An 18,779-nucleotide genomic window follows, 5' to 3' on the forward strand; every position below is an offset into this window, starting at 1 on the left:
CTGAGGGCTGGCAGCGGCTTTGTTAAGATGGGCCGTCTCTGGGGAGTCCATGTGCAGAGCACCCACACGTGAGGAAGATGCAGCTCCTGCCTCGAGAGGTTACAATACGTTGTGCTTGTTGGTGTGAGGTAACTTGTTGCTCCACAAGATAGAGGCTGTGGCAGACGGATCGCGGGAATCTACTCTCATCAAACAAGGAGTCAAACCAAAGGACCTAAAGAGACAAAACTGACGGCTTCACTCTGTATTCTAGTGGAAAGGACACGGTCCTGGAATTAAGAGCCCCGGGTTTGAGCTTGTTCTGTCACTTGCTGCTGTGTGGCCTCGGGCATGTTGCTTAACCTCTCTGAGCCCCCCACTGGGCAAGCAGCACTTACATCTAAGGGTTGTTGCCGTGCACATGCTAGGCACTTAATCAATGTCACTTAGTCCACCCCTTCAGAAGCCAGTGGCAAACTCGAGATGGAAGCAAGAAGGCTCTGCCTGCGTGTCCTGTATAATTACCTCCACACCAAAAAGCATTCAGAGAAAAACTTAAAAGGTTTGGCCTCAACCCTTTTGTCTGGGCTTTGCGTTTACAACGCACCCTCCTGGTATGATAGCATCTCTGTCTGTCTACCATGTAGCTACGATCCTCTGGGCAGGAACCCAGCTCACATTTCCTCGTATGCCCCGTGGCCTCGCAAGACTCTTACACAAATAGGCGTTTAATATTTATAAAGTGATTGATTTCCAATGGATAAGCGCCGGCTCGCTTCTCCTTGTTACAGTTTCCTCCCTTCAGCGGGCAAGACCATTATCTCCGCGTGTGTGGTGAGGGTTTTCACCATGACAGCCTGCTGACGGGATCATATGCCCTTCATCTATACCCAGCTGGTTTTGCTGTGCCTGCAGTTCAGATCAGAGCTCCAATCTGTCTTGCTCTCTCGATCAGTCATGGACTCGAAGCCTAGGCTACACGTCCCTGCCATCTCTGACCTGGACGGACAGAGCCATCTTGTCACCAGCCATCTTAACTGGGAGGAATGCAGAACAGCCAGCTGCCCCTCCATGCTGCCGGGAACCCTGCCTCTGGCGGTGCCCCAAACGCTGCCTCAGTGTCAAGGCCACGGCTGATCTCTGCAGTGTGCCATCCCGGGGGCACTGCCAGAATCTGAAGGCTTTCGGCGTTCACAGGAGGGTCCGTTCTAGCCATCAGTGTGCTGGGGTCCAGGTCAGTTTGTGGAACCCTATTTCTGTGAAAACTGGTAACCCCATACCAGTCAGCATCAGTGTGTTTTGGAGCAAGTGTCACATGTCACTGCCTTGTTATGTAAGGTAACGGGAAGTCCACAGCAACTTCACTAGCTCACCACCAGAAGACACCTCCCTGGACAAGCAGGGCACAATGCCTTTTGTGCTGTGGGTGTGTGACACACAGTGGGCACTCACTCAACATCAGAGAAGGGGGACAGAATGAGTCAGGAACAAAACCCGCAACAGACGGCGAGGGCGGAGGCAGACTGAGTCTAAGAAAAAATTGCTGCTGCTCAGAAGAGCTAGAAAACCATGCTCCACATTCTGTGTGGCCGTGCCGAGATCCTGTCACCTAATCTGGGGTGATGCTGGACCACGGCCCTGCTTCCCGGGAGAAGAGGAACAATCGAGACGCCGGTGATGGAAAACTGCAAGATGCAACAGTGATTTTTAGTGTTTAGCCGAACAGGAAAATAAGAGGTGTCTCACTATTCCTCGGGGAAGTGACGAATAGTGACAACCATCTCCCAGTCCTTCTGGGGCCAATGGCCCAGTTTGTGGAAGTTCCAGGCGCCTATCTGCCCCATTTCCCCTTCTTCTGTGTGTCCTGTGGTAACGTCCCCACTCATTGGAGACATTTTTAGACGAATAAAGCAGGATGCCTACATCCGCTGCTCTTATACCACGGTTATTAGGTGGGCACAGAAGCAAAATTCAAACCAGTCGGATTTTCTATCCTGGAGTGCCCTGCCAAAGAGATGGCGAGGGAGTAAGTTAGTTAAAATGCATTAATTAAGCACCCACTATGTTGGGAACAAACTAGGTTTGTGAGTCCAATTAAACGTTAGGCATCTGAGAGGGAGAGGGGGAACGGAGAAACCGAGACATTGAAAGAGCCTCTTTGGTCATAATTAGCTGCAAATAAACAGTCCTCTCATGGAATGCCCCCCCCCCCTTTCCTACCACCCCTGCCACCTCCCATTTCAATTAGCTCCGGGTTATTCTGGTCCCTATTACTTCAGATAATCAAGGGCTGGCCATAATTAATTGTAATAGTGTCCTCAGGAGCAGAGCCAGACGGCAGCTCAGGAAGGCTGGCCAGAGCTGTTCATGTCTCCCACAAGCCCCTGGAAGAGGCCACTCGGAGCCTGGTCTCCACGACAAGACGGAGCTGCTCTGTGGTATGGGCGGGGGTGACGGGCAAAGGTGGTGGGCGGGGGTGACAGGTCACTTCTGGCATCTTCGCTGCATCGTGGCACTGAGCAAGGTCCCGCCTCTCTGCCCAGTTTCCCTTCCCAGTCCTGGCAGCCCTGAACCCTCAACGCCAGTGACTCTTAAAGACATCTTATGCACACAGTGGAATATTATTCAGCCGTAAAAAGGAATGAAGTTCTGGCTCATGCTACAACACGGATGAACCTTGAAGACATGACACTATGTGAGAGAAGCCAGACACAGGCCACAGATTTTATGACTTCATTTGTGTGAAATGTCCCCGACAGGTAAATCCACAGAGACAGAAAGCAGGATGGTGGTGGCTGGGAGCTGGGGGCGCCGGTAACCGCTAACACGTGCCGGGTTTATTTTGGGGTGATGAAATGCTTTGGAACCAGAAAGAGGTGTGGTGGCACGATGCTGTGAATGTGCCAAATGTACTGAACTGTTCACTTTAAAATGGGGAATTTCACCTGGATTAATAAAGCAAACCACATAAAAACAGCTACATTTTCTTGAGCACATGTGCGGCACCGGGTCCTTAACCAGCGCGAACCCCAACCCCTAAACAGCCCTCCTGGGAAGGCATCATCAATTCTATGAAGAACTAAGCAAGGCCCGGGGAGAGGACATCAGGGGAGGCTGGATCTGAGCCCCACGCGGCGAGCATGCGTGCGTCACTGCAGCACTCCAGTAGCTTTCAAATCTGGGGTTCTGGAAGCTGTGGGAGCCGGGCGATTGACTTCTGCGGACTACTGTGTCACGGAAACAGCTGGAGAGAGGCGGAGGCAGCAAATGAAGGTGGGGCGAGGTGCAGGAGAGAGCATGAGGACAGAAAAGGGAACAGAAACGCAGAGGTTTTTTTAGTGTCCACAGGTGCATGGCCGAGAAAAGGGAAGAGAAATGAAACAAGAGCAGCAAAGGGAGGGAAGACGGTGGGGGTGGCAAGCGCTGGGCGCAGGGGTGTGAGGGCAAAGCAGGGTCTGGCCTGGGCGGCTGGGACGGTGTCAGCATCCTGTCAGCCATCCCTCCTCCTGAGAGCCTCCGAGGCCGTAGGCATCTTGCACACGAACTTGAGAAATTTCCCGTAGGCCGGCTCACCTGTTTTAAAGCTGCGAGAGAGCTTGAAATGTAAAAATACTGAGACTCACATTTTCCGTGTAACTGAGAGATAAAGGGAGTCAGGAGGAGAGTGTTTCGCAAAACATCTCAAAATACAACACTGATTTTCCTGCTAAAGAGAGAGCTCTGTAGCTCGCCCCTCTTTTAACGATCTGTTGTGTAAAAGTGTCTTTAAATGAATCTGTCAGGGTTGGAGGCTGGTGGGTGTTTCTTTTTCACTTTCTCTATCACCACGCACCAGCAATATGAGGTCGGGTTTTTCTGATGGTGTTTGAGGCTTCCTACACAGTTGTGATGGAAACACTTTACCAAGTCTCTGAAGTAACAGTGAATGGAAGTTGGGAATCTTTATGCTCAGAGATAATCTCTGGCTTCTTGCCACGTAAGCGAAAGCTTGTAAATCAGTGGCACACCGGAAAGCCTTTTTTTGGGGGGGTGGGGGTGTGTGCCAAGTGATAACAATCGCCAATGATTACATAAGGCACCAGGACACCGCCAGCAGACATCGAGGCTTGAGGCTGTTAGGAACAATCGGCTGCTTTTACATCCTTTATCTCTTCCCTGCACTGAGGAGCTGTGTAGGAAGCCAGGCTGGAGGGCTGGCCGCCCAGCGTCACACAGCGTCACACAGCGTCACACAGGTGTGTTGCAGGCCCGGCAGGGGCTTCCTCAGGCGGCGGTGAAATTTCTGCATTGAGGGATGTTTTCTGCGGGGTGACTTCGAGATATAATGAATTTATCACTCGTTTCTCATTGTAAAGGAAGCCTCTAAGCCCCAGGCGACTTCTTCAAACCAGTGACATCAGTTTGACCCCTGAAAAGTAGACTGTCTCCAGTCAGCAAAACGCAAACCCTCCTGGAGCTGATGGGGGGGGGGGGGGGGGGGAGGGGAGCTGCAAAAGTTTCTTCAAGCCCACAGGACTCCCCGGCTTCCTGGATCATTTCATTAGGGAACCAGGAACCTTCGCTGATGCCGCCAAGAGGTCCTGGGTGGGAGGTGAGCCTCCCCTGGTCCTTCTCTGCTTGGCGAGCCTTTCCTCGGCGAGCCTTTCCTCTGCGAACTGGGGATCAAGGTCTCCCTCCTGGTTCCAGTGTCTCCTCCTCATTCCATTTTGTGGGTGGCCAGGGGCTGGGCCTTGGGTGAACCTTTGGGCAACGTCGCACAATCGGCTTATTTCTTTGCATACGGGGTCTTAATAAACCTCTGAGGACCTGATGGGAAGGTGCTCCCAGGGAAGGTGGGAACCAGAGAGGCCAAGGCTGTGAGCTCCGGATAAAGGCAAGGGCCCTGGAGTCTGGAAAGACACGCTGCACCTACTTCCTCTCCACCCCACTGGGGCCACAGCGTCTCAATGCTTCACCAAGAACACCCTGTGTGCACTCAGCCCACTTCTCAGCCCTCTGTGCCATCCTCCATCAGAACCAAGTCAGAGAAAACCAGCACGTCGCACCGGGGTGCTCTGCCCAGATGAGTCACCGGGAACGTGTCAAGAGCCCTGACTGGCTCAGGCCCACGCTCTGTGCCATTGAGGCGGTAGATGCAAAGCTGCCCAGCACCAGCTGCTGAGGGGCCACCGTTTTAAGGAAATAAGAAATGAAAAGGAACATGCATGAAGCCGTTGGAGCGCAGTGTGGACGAGATCAAGAGACACAGCTGGGGGGCCTACACAGCAGCCCCCCGACCTGCTGTAGAAGATTCTCTGTGAACAAGAGTGGGGCTCCACTAGCTGGGACACACATGCCCCAGAGCAAAGGGAACAGCCAGGCGGGAAATGTACTCACATGTCTGCAAACCAGCTCACCCTCGGTCTGGCTGAGGGGTCTCTCTGTGGCCCTTTCAAAACCCTCTCCTCCAGCGCATTGCCGGCCAGGCCCCCAGAAAACGCTGATGCTGCAGCCTCTCCCGGAAGCCCACACACAACCCACTCAGAAGCCACCTCTATTTTTGGCAGGGGCAGAAGTGGGGGCTGGGGTGGGCTGCCATACTTCCCTTTTTATTTTTGTTCTGAGCAGAGTCTGTGGGTGACTTTCCACGGAGCGGGGAGGTTGGGAGAAAAGAAGGGGGCTGTGCTCTCTCTGGCAGGCGTGTCAGGAGGGGGCTGCAGAGAGCTGGGGGTCATGTGTGTCACTGGGATGGAGGCAAGAGGGGAGAGAGGAACGGGCAGGCTCCAGGCACGGTCCCAGATCTGCCTGTCCTGCTGGCCCTGCCACTATGATGGACGGCGCCGACAGACCACGGTCCCCTGACTGAATTGCACCAAGGAGGAAGCTGGTTGGCAGGAAGTGTGGGGCCTAGAACATTCCTGGAAGATGCTTCCGAGAGCCTCACCCTGAGGTGCCCAGAGCCAAACACAGCACCATGTGTTTCTCTTCCCCACATCTTGGACTCCCCCTGTCTGAGCAGAGACCTGGACACCCCAGTCCCCTGGCAGGCCTGCAGTGTGGACGGGCTAGCGCAACTATCAGGAGGAGAGCAAGCCATGGGCGGGTGGCTGGAGCTTCACGCACGCGCGCGGAAGGGGTCCACAAGGCTAGCCCCGCCCCCTTTCCTAGAAGCCTGCCCGCCCCCTCCATTCCTACATAGCCCAACGCAAGTCTCTCACCTTTGCTTCACTGCCATTCACACATAACCCGAATCTACCATTTCGGCCCAGTTCCTCTCTATTTCCCAGCCTGCATCAATCGTGAGGGAACTCCCTGCTCCCATTTATTCTCTAAACACATTTCGGTCTGATCAGTAAGCTGTACGCACCGCAAGCATACAGCTCAATGAGCTTTGAAAAAAGCGCACTCCTGAAAGCAAGACCCTGGTCAAGAGCTGCAGCATGGCGACCACCTAGAAAGTTCCTTCACGGCCTTTTCCATCGCAGGCCTCCAGCCCCGGGTGGCGAGTTCTACCCGTTCTGCCTTTTCTCGACCCTCAGAAGTGGGGCCGCACAGGAGTCTCTTTAGGGGCTGCTGGTTTCTTCATTGAGTGCGTGGCGGTGCAGCTGTCTGGTGTGTCAATGTCGTCAGCAGGTTGTCCCTTTTTGTTCCTGAGACGCATTCCATTGACGTGCGGTCTACTTTGTTTATTGGCTCACCTGCTGGTGGACATTTGTGTTGTTTCCCAAATCCATTCATCGGGACGTTACTGCACAGGTCTTTGCACGCTGTTCTTTCTTTTGAGTGAACACCTAGGCGCGGAACTGCTGGGTCATATCTGCTTAACTTTGGAAGCAAGCGCCACGTGGCTTTCCAAGGTGGTCCCCTCATTCTGCCCTTGGCCAGGAGTGGGGGACAGGTCCAGTATGAGGATGGAGAGATGGTGCTTGCCGATGAGAGGCCAGTGCAAGGAAGTGTCACTGCCTCACTCTGCTCAGCATGACAGCCTCCTTCCTGAGGCGAGAACAAGTTTCTGGCCTCTCCCGGTCATCTGGCCACATTCTAGGCGTTTACAGTATAATTGCTGACTTGAACTGAAATGAGTAGAGATGCCCGCTTCAGGGGAATCTCTAGAAGATGCCAGATCCTCCTCCTTCCTGCTTCTCGGCCTCTGCTTCTGAAAGCTGTCCCCTACAGGAGCACCGCATGGGAAGCCCGGAGACTCTCACCTCCTTCAGTTCTCCCAGCAGGCCTATGCTCTGGTTACAACCAGGAAACTGAGGCACGGAGGAGTTGTAGGATTTGCCCAAGGTCACATGGTGTCACAGTCAGCTCGGGCTGCTGTGAAAAAGTACCACAGGCTGGGTGGTTTAAAGAACCAACATTTATTTCTCTTAGTTTTGGAGGCTGAGTCTGATTCGGTGTCTGGGAGAGCCCTCTTCGCTGCGTCCTCACATGGCCTCCCCTTGGTGCATGCTCGCGGAGAGGGGGAGAGCTCGGGTTTCTCCTCCTCTTCTCATAAGATCACTGATCTTACCCTCATGACCCCATCTAACCAGAACACCTCCCAAAGGCCACCTCCAAATACCATCCCACTGGGGTCAGGGCTTCCACACACGAATTCTAGGGGTACGCGCGTTCAGCCCACAGCACGTGGTGAGTGGCAGGAAGTGCTGAGTCTGGCTTTGCACAGGATGGAGGGAGCACCCTCTCTCTGGTCCAGGGCCAGGGCCTCCCTCGGTTACCTGCTGTGCTGCGGGCACTGCCGGGATGTTGTCAACTGAGTGGTGACTCCCTGAGCGAATCAGTCAAAGGGAGGTACAAAGCGAAGATTCCGTCTTCTGTGGTCAGAGCACAAGGCAAGGGACTCTCAGGGCCGGGAGGGGTCGTGGGTGCCATTCCACCACCCACACCACTGGTGCACAGTTGAGGGAATGCAAGTGCCAAGAGGTAAAACACATGACTGGCTGAATCACAACTGTCCACAAATGGCCCAGTGCCGGCTGCGGGCAGTCACGGGCCCTTCTATGCGTTCTCTCCTGTCATTTTCACTATGGCTGCCCTGGAATAGGTCATTCTGGCCTCCATGTTGCAGGAGAGGGTCTAGAGGTGGAGGAGTTGAACACAGGGCCCCGGACGGAGCTTGGGGAGGAGCAGGGACTAATCCTGGTCTTTTCATGCTCCTGCACACCGACCTTTCCATCACCCTCACTTTTCCCTTCTTCCCACAGAGCAAGCAGGTCCTTCCCAGCTTAGACGGGAGAGGCAGCAGCGGTGACATCAGGAAGCTTAAACTGGCCAACGGCAAGCTGAGGGAGGCTGCCCAGTCCTAGGGGGCTTCGGGGGGACGGTGTCCAGCCACACTCCAGGGGGTGGCTGACCCAGCAAGGCTGGAAGTCCCTTCCACCTCTGAGATTCTAAGACACTCCCTGTCGGAGAGATGGAAGCATAGATGATACAATTTTCCATGACTGCCTGAGGAGATCCCACTAAGCTTGTCACGGGAGCCACACAAGGGATGACGCCACCTTCAAAGGGCAGGAGGAGCCAAATTCTCCCAAGCAGCAGCCAAAAAGAGGGGCTCACTTGAGGCCACAGAGGAAAAGGTGCTCAAAGACCCCCCTTCTCGGGAAGGCAGCAGTGGTTAAGTCACACGTGAAAGGAAGTGGCATCCAAGCGCTTCCTGCACAAATACCCAGGGAGGCTGGAGTCTGCTTGTGGGTGAAGGATGATTTTTCTGGCATGGCAAGAAGAAAAAGAACCCAACCAGCACCTCCGCAGTAAGAACAGCCCCACAGGAGCCTGGCAGCCCTGCAGACAAAATACACCCCACTGGACTCGGGGCTTTGGTGTGTAAGCCCCGGCTTCCAGCCCTTCCAAACCCGAGTGGGCTGGGGAGGAGCTCCTTGTCCGCTGCTGCTCCCAGGAGGACAAGGTCTGTTCTGCGGAAGCCGGAAGGCAGCTCAGGACCAGGCCCGCCCCAGCACTCCGGATCCGACCTCCTCCTGGCGCTGTTGTATTTATCTCCACTTTGAAACCCCAGCTCTAAACAGTGCAGGCTCCTGACTGCTGACTCAGCTTCTGGAGCCCAAGCTCATAAAATCCTATTTCAAAAAGGTCCAATGATTTTATTTTCTGATCATAAATATGAAATTTAATTAGCAGCTTGCTGCTAATGAAGTCACAGTGGAAACCAGCCTGAGACGCAGAGAGGAGAGGAAAGCGGCCCAGCATAAAGCAGCACTGCTGCTTGTTAACTCTCGCCTCTCCCTGCCCCTTCCTGGGTCCCTGCAAAGCCTGGACGGCAGAGAGGCAGCCTCCGGCCTGGTAGGACGAGCGGACCCCTCACTCAGGCAGAGAATCGGATGTGGGTCACATGTCCCCTCCTTGGGTCTGTGGGAAGTGCCTGGGCACTCTGGCCTGGTCAGAGGCTGGCTCTGTCTTTCTCTACAACTCCAACTCTCCACAGCCAAAGGGAAGGGTTAGGAAGAACCCAGAGTCCATGCAAAGAAGATGAAGGAAAAGCCACTGGAGCTAGAAAGATCCCAGTTGCTCTGCTTGACGCTGGACATCGATGGGTGAACAATTTGGTGGTATTCACACTTCATGAAACACACGGCACTCAACACCCACCCTGTTCCTCCAACTACCGCTGGCCTCGGTTTCTCTAAGATTGAGATCTATAAACAATCTATTGGGTTGTTGGAAAAGTCATGACGTATTTTTTCTATGTTTTTCAAAGGTCATTTATTTATATAAAGAACAAAGGTCAATCAACGATATACTTCCCGTTTTGTTTGATAACCTTTTGCCATCTTTTAGTGAGCTTCATAATTCCTCGTTCATAGAAGGACCTGTCTTTATTTGCGAAAAACTGAACAAGGTGCTGATTGACGGCCTCATCTGAATTGAACGTTATACCATGCAAGGAGTTTTGAAGAGAGCGAGACAAGTGGAAGTCTGATGGCGCAAGGTCAGGCGAGTATGGTGGGTGTGGCAACACATCCCATCCAAGCTCCAGTAATTTTTGACAGGTGATCAAACTTGTGTGTGGTCTCACGTTGTCGTGATGGAGCACAACTCCTTTACAATGAACAAGCTATGGATGTTTCTGGATGATGGATTCGTTCAAACTGTCCAATTGCTGACAGTACACATTCGAATTGATTGTTTGGTTCCTTGGTAGGAGCTCGAAAAACATGACACCTTTAAAATCCCACCACACTGAGAGCATAACCTTCCTCTGATGAATGTCTGCTTTCAATGTCGTTTAAGGAGAATCATCACGTTGGGACCAAAACCGTTTGCACACCACATTGTTGTAAACAATCCACTTCTCATCACCAGTTATCAGTCACTTCAAAAGAGGATAGTTTTCCTCATGTTTAATGAGCATATTGCAGATGTTTATACGCGCCGTCAAATGAACTTATTTGAGTTCATGTGGAACCCAAATATCAAGCTTGCTTATGTATCCCAGCTTCTTCAGGTGGTCGTGAATGCTTGAATGATGGATGGTCAATGTTTCTGCATTCTCTCATGTCGTGTAACATGGGTTTGACTTGATCAATGACTTTATTTTGTCGTCATCAACCTCAGTGGGCCTCCCTGACCAAGGAGTGTTGTTGAGATCAAAATCACCAGCACGGGATTTCGTGAACCATCGTTGGCGTGGATGTTCTTGTAGAGCATTGTCCTCATAAACTTTATGCAACTTTTCACAAGCTTGACGCGCGTTCTTCCTTTATGGAAGTAAAACAGTAAAATATGGCGAAAATGCAGTTTGGTCTTCCATCTTCAACTTGTGGTAAAATCTCCAAAACTCAACCATATCGCTCAATTTTTTTTTAGAATAACGTTAGAACTGTCAGCTGTCAAATGACATAGCAATAACATAGATGCAAATGACTCTAGTACTTCCAAAAATGAACTAGTGCCATCTGTCGCAAACATGTGTCATGACTTTTCCGACAACCCAATAGAAATAGTTTCTCTATAAAGTAGGACTAATAACACCCATGGCTGGTGGAATTTTCGTGCTGATGAAAAGCACTTCTAAAGAACACACCTGGACTGGAGCAGGTGCTCAGTTTTGGGAGCTTTCATCATCATTATCATCCTCGCATGAGTTTATCAGTGAAATCTAAAGTCCAGAACTCACTACGCTCTGACGTCCTATTGAGGAGAAAGGGGCTATTCCAAGTCTTATCCAAGAAGCTGAAGTTAAACCTTGTTCATTTCCTAAACACAACAGGGCAACCCAGCCACGTGGTAGGTGGTGAACTAACACTAACGTCACCCAGTGAGTTCCATGACAGCGTCTACAATGCATGCGTGTGCGGACGGTGTGAGGGTGTGCCCCTCACATGTGTAGAGTCATGGCGGGCACACACCCTGCATGCAGTGGGAGCAGGTGCACTGATGCCCCAAACATGCCCAGCAGCTAGACACGGGGGTGTGCCGCGCGCCCCGCTACGGAGTCTGCAGCATCAAACCTGAGACTTACTCTGTAGTTAAGGCACCCAAATCATATCCTAGCAGAAGTTTACGGCAGAAGGTAATACAGTTTTGGAGGGTTGTTTCCCATCTTTGAAATGGAAGCTTATCGCCATGCTGCTGGCATTTGTACTCCTGAACAAGCAGGAACAGCACAAGTTTTGGCTTCTTGTGTCTCTGCAGGGGATTCTCTTAGGGTCCTGGCTGAGATTTCCGGGATGCTGGAGCCTGACCCCCTCAGGTATAACTGTCTGCCCCAATAGGTGCAACTGGCTTCAGGGATTCAATGCTACGGGGAAACGAAGTTTGTATAAATCAAGCCCTTTCTCTTGATTTACTGGGTTTAGCGCTGTGGTCTCCCGTGGGCCACAGTATCAGCTGACTGCCCTCGTGAGGACTGTCCCATGGGAACCCAAGCTCACACTCAGTTCCTCGCTGATCAAAGTGTTGTTTGTGGCCCTTCAGGCCCCTGAGATCCCTGAATTGGAGCCTGCATTTTAACAAGCTCTCCAAGGGCTTCACACACACTGAGAAGCGCTACTGGGACCAGGACTTGCTGTCGGCAGGCATGGGTTGTTGACTTGCCTGCTCACTCCCCTCCTGAGTATTCTAGAACCTTGGCTTGACACACGTGTCAGTCTCTTCTGGCTCGCGCCTTGCTGGTCTTTGATGGCGTTTCTGCCCTCCAATTTTGGCTCCACACACTCCAGATTCCTGCGGGTAACTGAGCCCCAAGCGGGACCAGATCTTTGTACTTCATCCCACATGGCCCTTACCTGACTCTGCACTGGCTAGGGAGCCCAGGCGCTCGGATATGCTGTGGCATTCTGGTGGCACATTAACTTCATTTCTGTCACCTCCACCTGGAAGCAACTTCCAGGACTTGGGGCTCTGCTGCCCACCACCTACTTCTGCTTTGGTCATCTTCCAACCTCTCAAATGGGCTAAGGAAGAACACCACTTGCTTGTAGTCCTTCTGTAAAGTGAAGTAAGGACTCTTCTGCAAAGTAAGGATAAAGCTGCACAACTATTTCTTATGAAAATCTAATATTTCAGATATTAGGGTGTGTTTGAAGTCTTATTTGGGGACAGAGTGCCCAATGAATCCTAATTACAATAAATCCTAAGCCACTGTCAATCTTTTACAACACTCTTATTTGGCCTGGTGAATTTGGATCAGTAGTGAGGTGTGTGGCAAGTAACACATTATGAATAACAGTGAAAATATTAAACGATTATAAAATGTGACAAGATATTTGAAACGGCTGTTTGTAGACATTGGACAACAGGTGGTTCAGGTCGACCTGATGGGAAGTAATTTGCGAGGTAAGTCTCACGACTGCTCTGGCTTTCTGCCTGAATGCACCTTAAACAGGTGGGGAAGAGAGGTGGAGCCCAAACAGAGCATGGCAGCCTCACTGAACTCAGGAGACAGATCAGATTAGGGCTGCTGAGGTCTGCAGTTTGGGAGACTGATACCAAGACAGGGAAACTACACAGAGAAAGAGTGTTTGGCTAAATACTAAACGACATGTGCACAGGTAAGGCTCCATGAGTGCAGCTGGGAACCACCACCAAGATGCTGCGAACTGAGAGGTCTCAGGTGACACACAGGACTGAGGGATGTTGGATTAGTGCCAAGCCAGGCTGGAGGGACCTCACTGAGTTCCCTTAGAGACTTAGAAAGCCCACACCTTGGGGGTAGGCTATTCTAATTCCAGAAAAAGGACCACTCTAGGTGCACCTAACACAGCTTAAAAATAAGTTTCAAAAGAATCAAGTCTATTCACACATATTAACTATTTGCCAGACTAAAACTTATCACAACTTACAAACATCAAAATCCAGCAACCTGGCATCTACAATGCCCAGAATTCAATGACATTTTACCAGACGTGTAACAGCCGAGAAATTTGACTCATAACCAAGAGAAAAATGAGTCAACAGAAACAGACCCAGAAATTACAGAAAAGTTAAAACAGCTCTTATAAATATGTCAGATTTGAAGAAAATATGAACAGAAAAAGGCAAAAGATATGAAACAAAAAATAACCAAGTGGAAATTCTAGAATGTACTAGAATATACAAATTTATATATAAAAATTAGACTATATGAATTACAAATTCAATAGATGGGCTTAATGACCATTTGAACTTTGCAGAATTAAAAAAACAGTGAATTCGAAAACAGGGCAACAGAAACTATATGACTGAGGCACAGAAGGCAATAGGAAGGCTGAAAAGGACAAAACAAAGAATCAGTGAATTGTGGGATGATATCAAGTGGTCTAACATTCATGTGATTAGAGTCTCAGAAGGAAAAGAGAAAGGGGAATTGTGGAATAGAAGACTTTAAAAAAATTTCCAAATTTGGTAAAAAATATCAACACACATATCTATGAAATTCAATGAATTAAAAGCAAAACAAACAAAAAAACAAGCATAAGGTATATCTTAATCAAATTGCTGCAAATAAAAAGAGCAATCTTAAAAGCAGACAGAGAAAAAAGATACATTACATACAATGGAATAGTGACAAGAATCAGAGTTTATTTCTCATGAGAAATAATGCAAAGAAAAGGACAATGAAGTATATCTTTAAAGTGCTGAAATAAAACATCTAACTTGGAAAATGTATCCAGTGAAATATCTTTCAAAAATAAGACAAAATAAAAGGCTCTTTCTTTGATAAACGAAAAGCTGAAAAACATTTATCACCAGCAGACCTACAGTATAAGGAATATTAAAGAATATTCTTCAGGCTGAAGAAAAACAATACCAGATGGAAACTTGGACCTGCAGGGACTGAAGAGAGCCAAAAATAGTAGATACATGAGTAAATATAAAATATTTTTATTTGTAATTTCTTTAAAAGAGAATTGATAGCTGAGAGCAAAAATAACGACAATCTCTTGTGCAGTTTATAAAACATGCAGAAATAATATATATGATAATAATAACACAAGGGGAAAGGGGTAAATGAAACTATATTGTTGTAAGTCTTTACACTATATGTGAAGTGATATAATATGAATTCAAGGTAGGCTGTGCTTAGATGCATTTTTATAAACCATGAAGCAACTATACACTTACACAAATAAAACAAAGCAGTGGGCTAACAAGTCAACAGAGATAAAACAGAATACCAAAAAGACCTTGATTTGTCCAAAGGAAGGGAGGGAAGATGAGACAAAGAACAGATGGATGAAAGGGGAAACAAATGCTTAGATGGTAAATGTAACTGGACAAAAGTTTTCAGTTAAACGACAGAAGTTATCAGAGTAGATGAAAAGATGATTAAACAATATGCTGTTTCTAAGAGACACACTTTAAATATATAAAGATACATATCAGGCAAAAGTAAAAACATGGAAACACTATTTATAAAGACATAAACTCTTTCATAAAACAGAGAAAGAATGCTTCTCACCTCATTTTATGTGGACAACACTATGCTATTCCAAAACCAAATGGAGACAACACAGGATAAGAAAGTACAAACCAGTACTCTTCATGAACATAGATGCCAAAACCCTTAATGTAATTTACAAAAATTACCAAAAAAAAAGCACAAAATTTCAGAAATATATAGAAAGGCTAATACATCATGACCAATCATTCAAGGCCAGTTTCACCCCTCCTTTCATAAGACGTATTTATATATCGTGATTAGGGGTATTTTCTGAAGATTACTTCATATTTTTTAAATTGCGTTGTTTGCTTTCAATGTTCTTAACTTTCATGGTTTACATAGATGTGTGTGTAGAGGGTATGTTGTGTGTATACATGTGGGTTGGATATTGTTCCCATTGCATATATTGGTTCCATGGACATATGACCACCACAAGTTGTGGGAGTGATTGGCCAGGCCTTGCTTTTGTTCTTTTGAAGAACAGGGTGATATGTAGAAAATAAATTGCATTGTAAATCTCTTTAAAAAAAGAAAAAAAACTCCTCCTGTTTGATTGTTTGATTGAAAAACTGGTTGATTCCAGGAATACAAGGTTGGTTCAACATTCAAATATCAACCAATGTAATTAATCATGTTAATGGAGACTAATGCAGAAAAAAAACCCCATATGATTATCTCAATACTTGCAGAAGTCATTTGGCAAAATTCAACACCCATTCTATGAAAAACTCTCAGCAAACTAGAATAGAAAGGATTGTCCCCAACCTGATAACCACTATGCTGATACTTGGCGATATTCACGCTAACCACATCTACTCAGCATTGTACTTGGGGTTCTAGATAGTGCCGTAGGCAACAAAGAAAAAGGAACAAAGGGAATGAAGGTTGCAAAGGAAGAGGCAAGCTGTCATTATCTGCAGACAACATGATGGTGTAAAACAATCCAAATGGACCTATAAAGAACCTACTAGAATTGATAATCACTACTAATAATCATTCACTAATTTAGCAAGGACACAGGATACAATGTCAAAATCTGAAAAAAAAACCCAAACAAACCCTAATATCAAAAAAACATAAAATACTTGGGATTTAATTATAATGAAAGATGTATAAAGTGTCTACACTGAAAACTATCAAGCATTGCTAAAAAAAAATCAAAAGAAGCCTTAAATCAAACGGAGTGATACATCATCTTCATGAATTGGAAGACTCTTCAATATCGTTAAGATGTGAGTTAGGTCCAAATTGACCTACGACGCCAATAAATTCCAGTCAAACACCAAAAAGCTTTTTTGGCACAGTATGAACAAACCAATTCTAATAGTTATCTAGGAAGGCAAGGGCTAGAGAGCTAGAACAATTTTTTTTGGGAAAAAAAAGAACAAAATTAGAAGAATATAATATATATTCATATATATGTATTAATTATGTTTTTGTTGTTACACGTTTATATAGAATTATATTATATGCAAATATAATATAGATATAATTGCCCAGTTTCAAGGCTTACAGTAAAACTACAATCACCAAGACAGAATGGTTTTTGTGTAAAGATAAGCAATAAATCAATGAAACAGAATGGTGAGTCCAAAAATAGACCTACAGCTCTATAGTGAAGTAATGTGACGAAGGCACCAAAACAATGCAAAGGTGACCAGAAAGTCATAGACATGGGTGGAGCATCTTCAGGGAGCAGCATGGGGACCTTGGACAGTCCCTGTCTGGGTTTGGGATATGCAGGCCTGGGCAATGGAGGGGCACCAAATGCCTGTTTTTCTGCATTGAAGTTGAACAGAGCAAGATGTGCACACACTCAGGCCACTGTCCCATCAGATGAAGGGCTATAGGAGGCATTTCGTGAGGTTCTTGGGAGGAAAGTGCATTTCTGGTGGCCATCCTAGATTGGTATCTGGTCCACCCAGAGGCATCACTAACATCCGTAGATCCTGAGAAACTGTGAGAACACACCCCTGACACTCGTTAACTCTACAGAAAGGGGGGTAGGCGTGTGCAGGGGAAGCTCACGTCCACAGATGGAGCCAAAGGTCGGGCCTTTGGCTCTGGGTCTGAACTGCCTTTGCCCTTTCTCCTTGAAGGAGCTCGGCTGTTTGCTTTCTCTACAGAGGAACTCACCTGCAGCAGGATGAGAAACTGATCCTCAGCCGGGGGGTCCTGCTGCAGGCGTAGCTATGGAGCTGGTTCTCAGCAACTCTGCCCCTGATGCACCCCACAAACCTACCCCTCCCTTTCTCCAGACTGCAGGAAACAGCTATTCCTCAGTGAGGAACTTCACACACCAGGGACCTGAGTGTGTGTGTATGTGTGTGTACTTTCTGGAAAAGGAGGACCCCAGAACAACATTGTTTATACACAAGAAAAGGGACATTTGGAGGGTTGAACTGAAGTGGGCTCTACACATGAACGCCTTTGCCAGAGAGAAGCTCCAAGGTCTGCAAGAAGGTTCAGGGGCCTTGTTAAAATGCTCAGTCCCCTGTTGGTAACTCTTAGTCAGCTCGGGCTGCCGTAACAGAACACCACAGACTGGGGGCTTAAACAACAGACACCTATTTTCTCATAGTTCTGGAAGCTAGAAGTCCAAAATCAAGGTGCCAGCAGGGTTGGTTTCCGGCGAGGGCCCCCTTCCTGGCTTGCAGATAGCCACCTCCTCGCTGTGGTCTCACATGGCCTTTTCTCTGTGCACACATCCCTGGTAAGTCTTCCTTTTCTTACAAGGAGACAAATCCTTTTGGACCAGCAGCCCACTTTTATGACCTCACTTAACCTTAATTACCTCCTCAAAGGACCATCTCTAAATACAGTCACATTAGGGCTTAGGGTGTCAACGTAGGAATTTGGGGGTGGGAGGGACATGATTCAGTCCATAACAGTAATTAAACATGCCACTTCTTCCCCATCATGACAGAACACATGAACTAAAATGGACATTTTTAAACAAAGGAGACCTCACGGACAGCACCCAATTGAACACAGCCCTCTGAGATGGTCTTTCCAACAGACCTGCGATTGCCCAACGTATCTCATGGAACGTCCTCTGAATTGTTCTGTTTACAAATGACAGTCCCAAAGCTTGAAGAGGACTCCAATCCTGGAAGCCAAAGCACCTGAGGTTTCCTGCCCATGTGTGCCCATGCTGTCCCTGTGCCGGGTGGCCCTTCACGCCATGTCTACTTGGCGGGCCCCGCATGCCCCCCAGGGCTCAGAGCACCACTCCCTCAGCTCCTTCCTTGTTTCCCAAGCCCTGATGTGGAGACGAGTGCTTGTCTCGTGTCTCCGCCTCTCCACAATTTGCCAGTGAGGGAGAAGAACCAAGGCCTCGTTGATGGTGGGTGCTCTCCACGTGTCGGATCTTGTCTAAGAGCCATTCCAGCTAGCCTCCCCTCACCCCTACCCAGACCCAAAGCGGCCACAGTCCTGTTTCGTCCCAGAGATCAACGAGGACCATCAGCCCTACCGCCGCTCTCTGCATCTCTGTGCCTGAAGCCCTTTCCCCGGAACTGTTAGGCTGCGCCTGGGTGTGATAAGCCAGAAGTGCCACCAGGACCCTCCACTAATGCCGCTCAGGAGCTGGTGAGTAAATAATACCCCGGTCTCCATGCGTCTTGGGTGGGGTCATCCCGGGCACATGCTTTGCCTGGTTCCCAGGTTATCTCCACAGGAGTAAGTCCCCATTGCCCACAGAGGTGATAGGCTTAAAAGACACACCCTTCTTGACTGGTTGCCTTCCCTCCCCCATCCGACTTCCCCACGCTGTGGTCCCCAAATGACCTGCATTCAAATCCTTGTCTCACAGACAGCTTTTGGGGGAACCCAAATGAACCACGGTCCGGAATGGCAGACAGAGTTCTGGGCAGGTGAGAGTGGGTTTTAACCCAGCTTTGACAAAAGGCTTGTTGGGGCTGCAGTGGTCCCC

General features: G+C 48.6%; 1 protein-coding gene across 5 annotated transcripts in view; it reads right to left on the reverse strand.

Moving 5' to 3' along the window:
- Positions 1 to 18,779, reverse strand: part of CARD11 (caspase recruitment domain family member 11) — a 97,778-nt gene that overhangs the window by 49,260 nt on the left and 29,739 nt on the right. For 3 of the 5 annotated variants that reach the window (XM_019637398.1, XM_019637395.1, XM_019637399.1), the window contains exon 1: positions 5,356 to 5,439. The exons of the other annotated variants lie outside the window; for them this stretch is intronic. The gene's annotated coding sequence lies outside the window, so the exon portion shown is untranslated. Of the gene's footprint in view, positions 1 to 5,355; positions 5,440 to 18,779 lie in introns of those variants that run through there. 5 annotated transcript variants of the gene reach the window in all.

This window comes from Hipposideros armiger, unplaced genomic scaffold (genome assembly GCF_001890085.2).
Source record: "Hipposideros armiger isolate ML-2016 unplaced genomic scaffold, ASM189008v1 scaffold_33, whole genome shotgun sequence".
Classification (NCBI taxonomy): domain Eukaryota; kingdom Metazoa; phylum Chordata; class Mammalia; order Chiroptera; family Hipposideridae; genus Hipposideros; species Hipposideros armiger.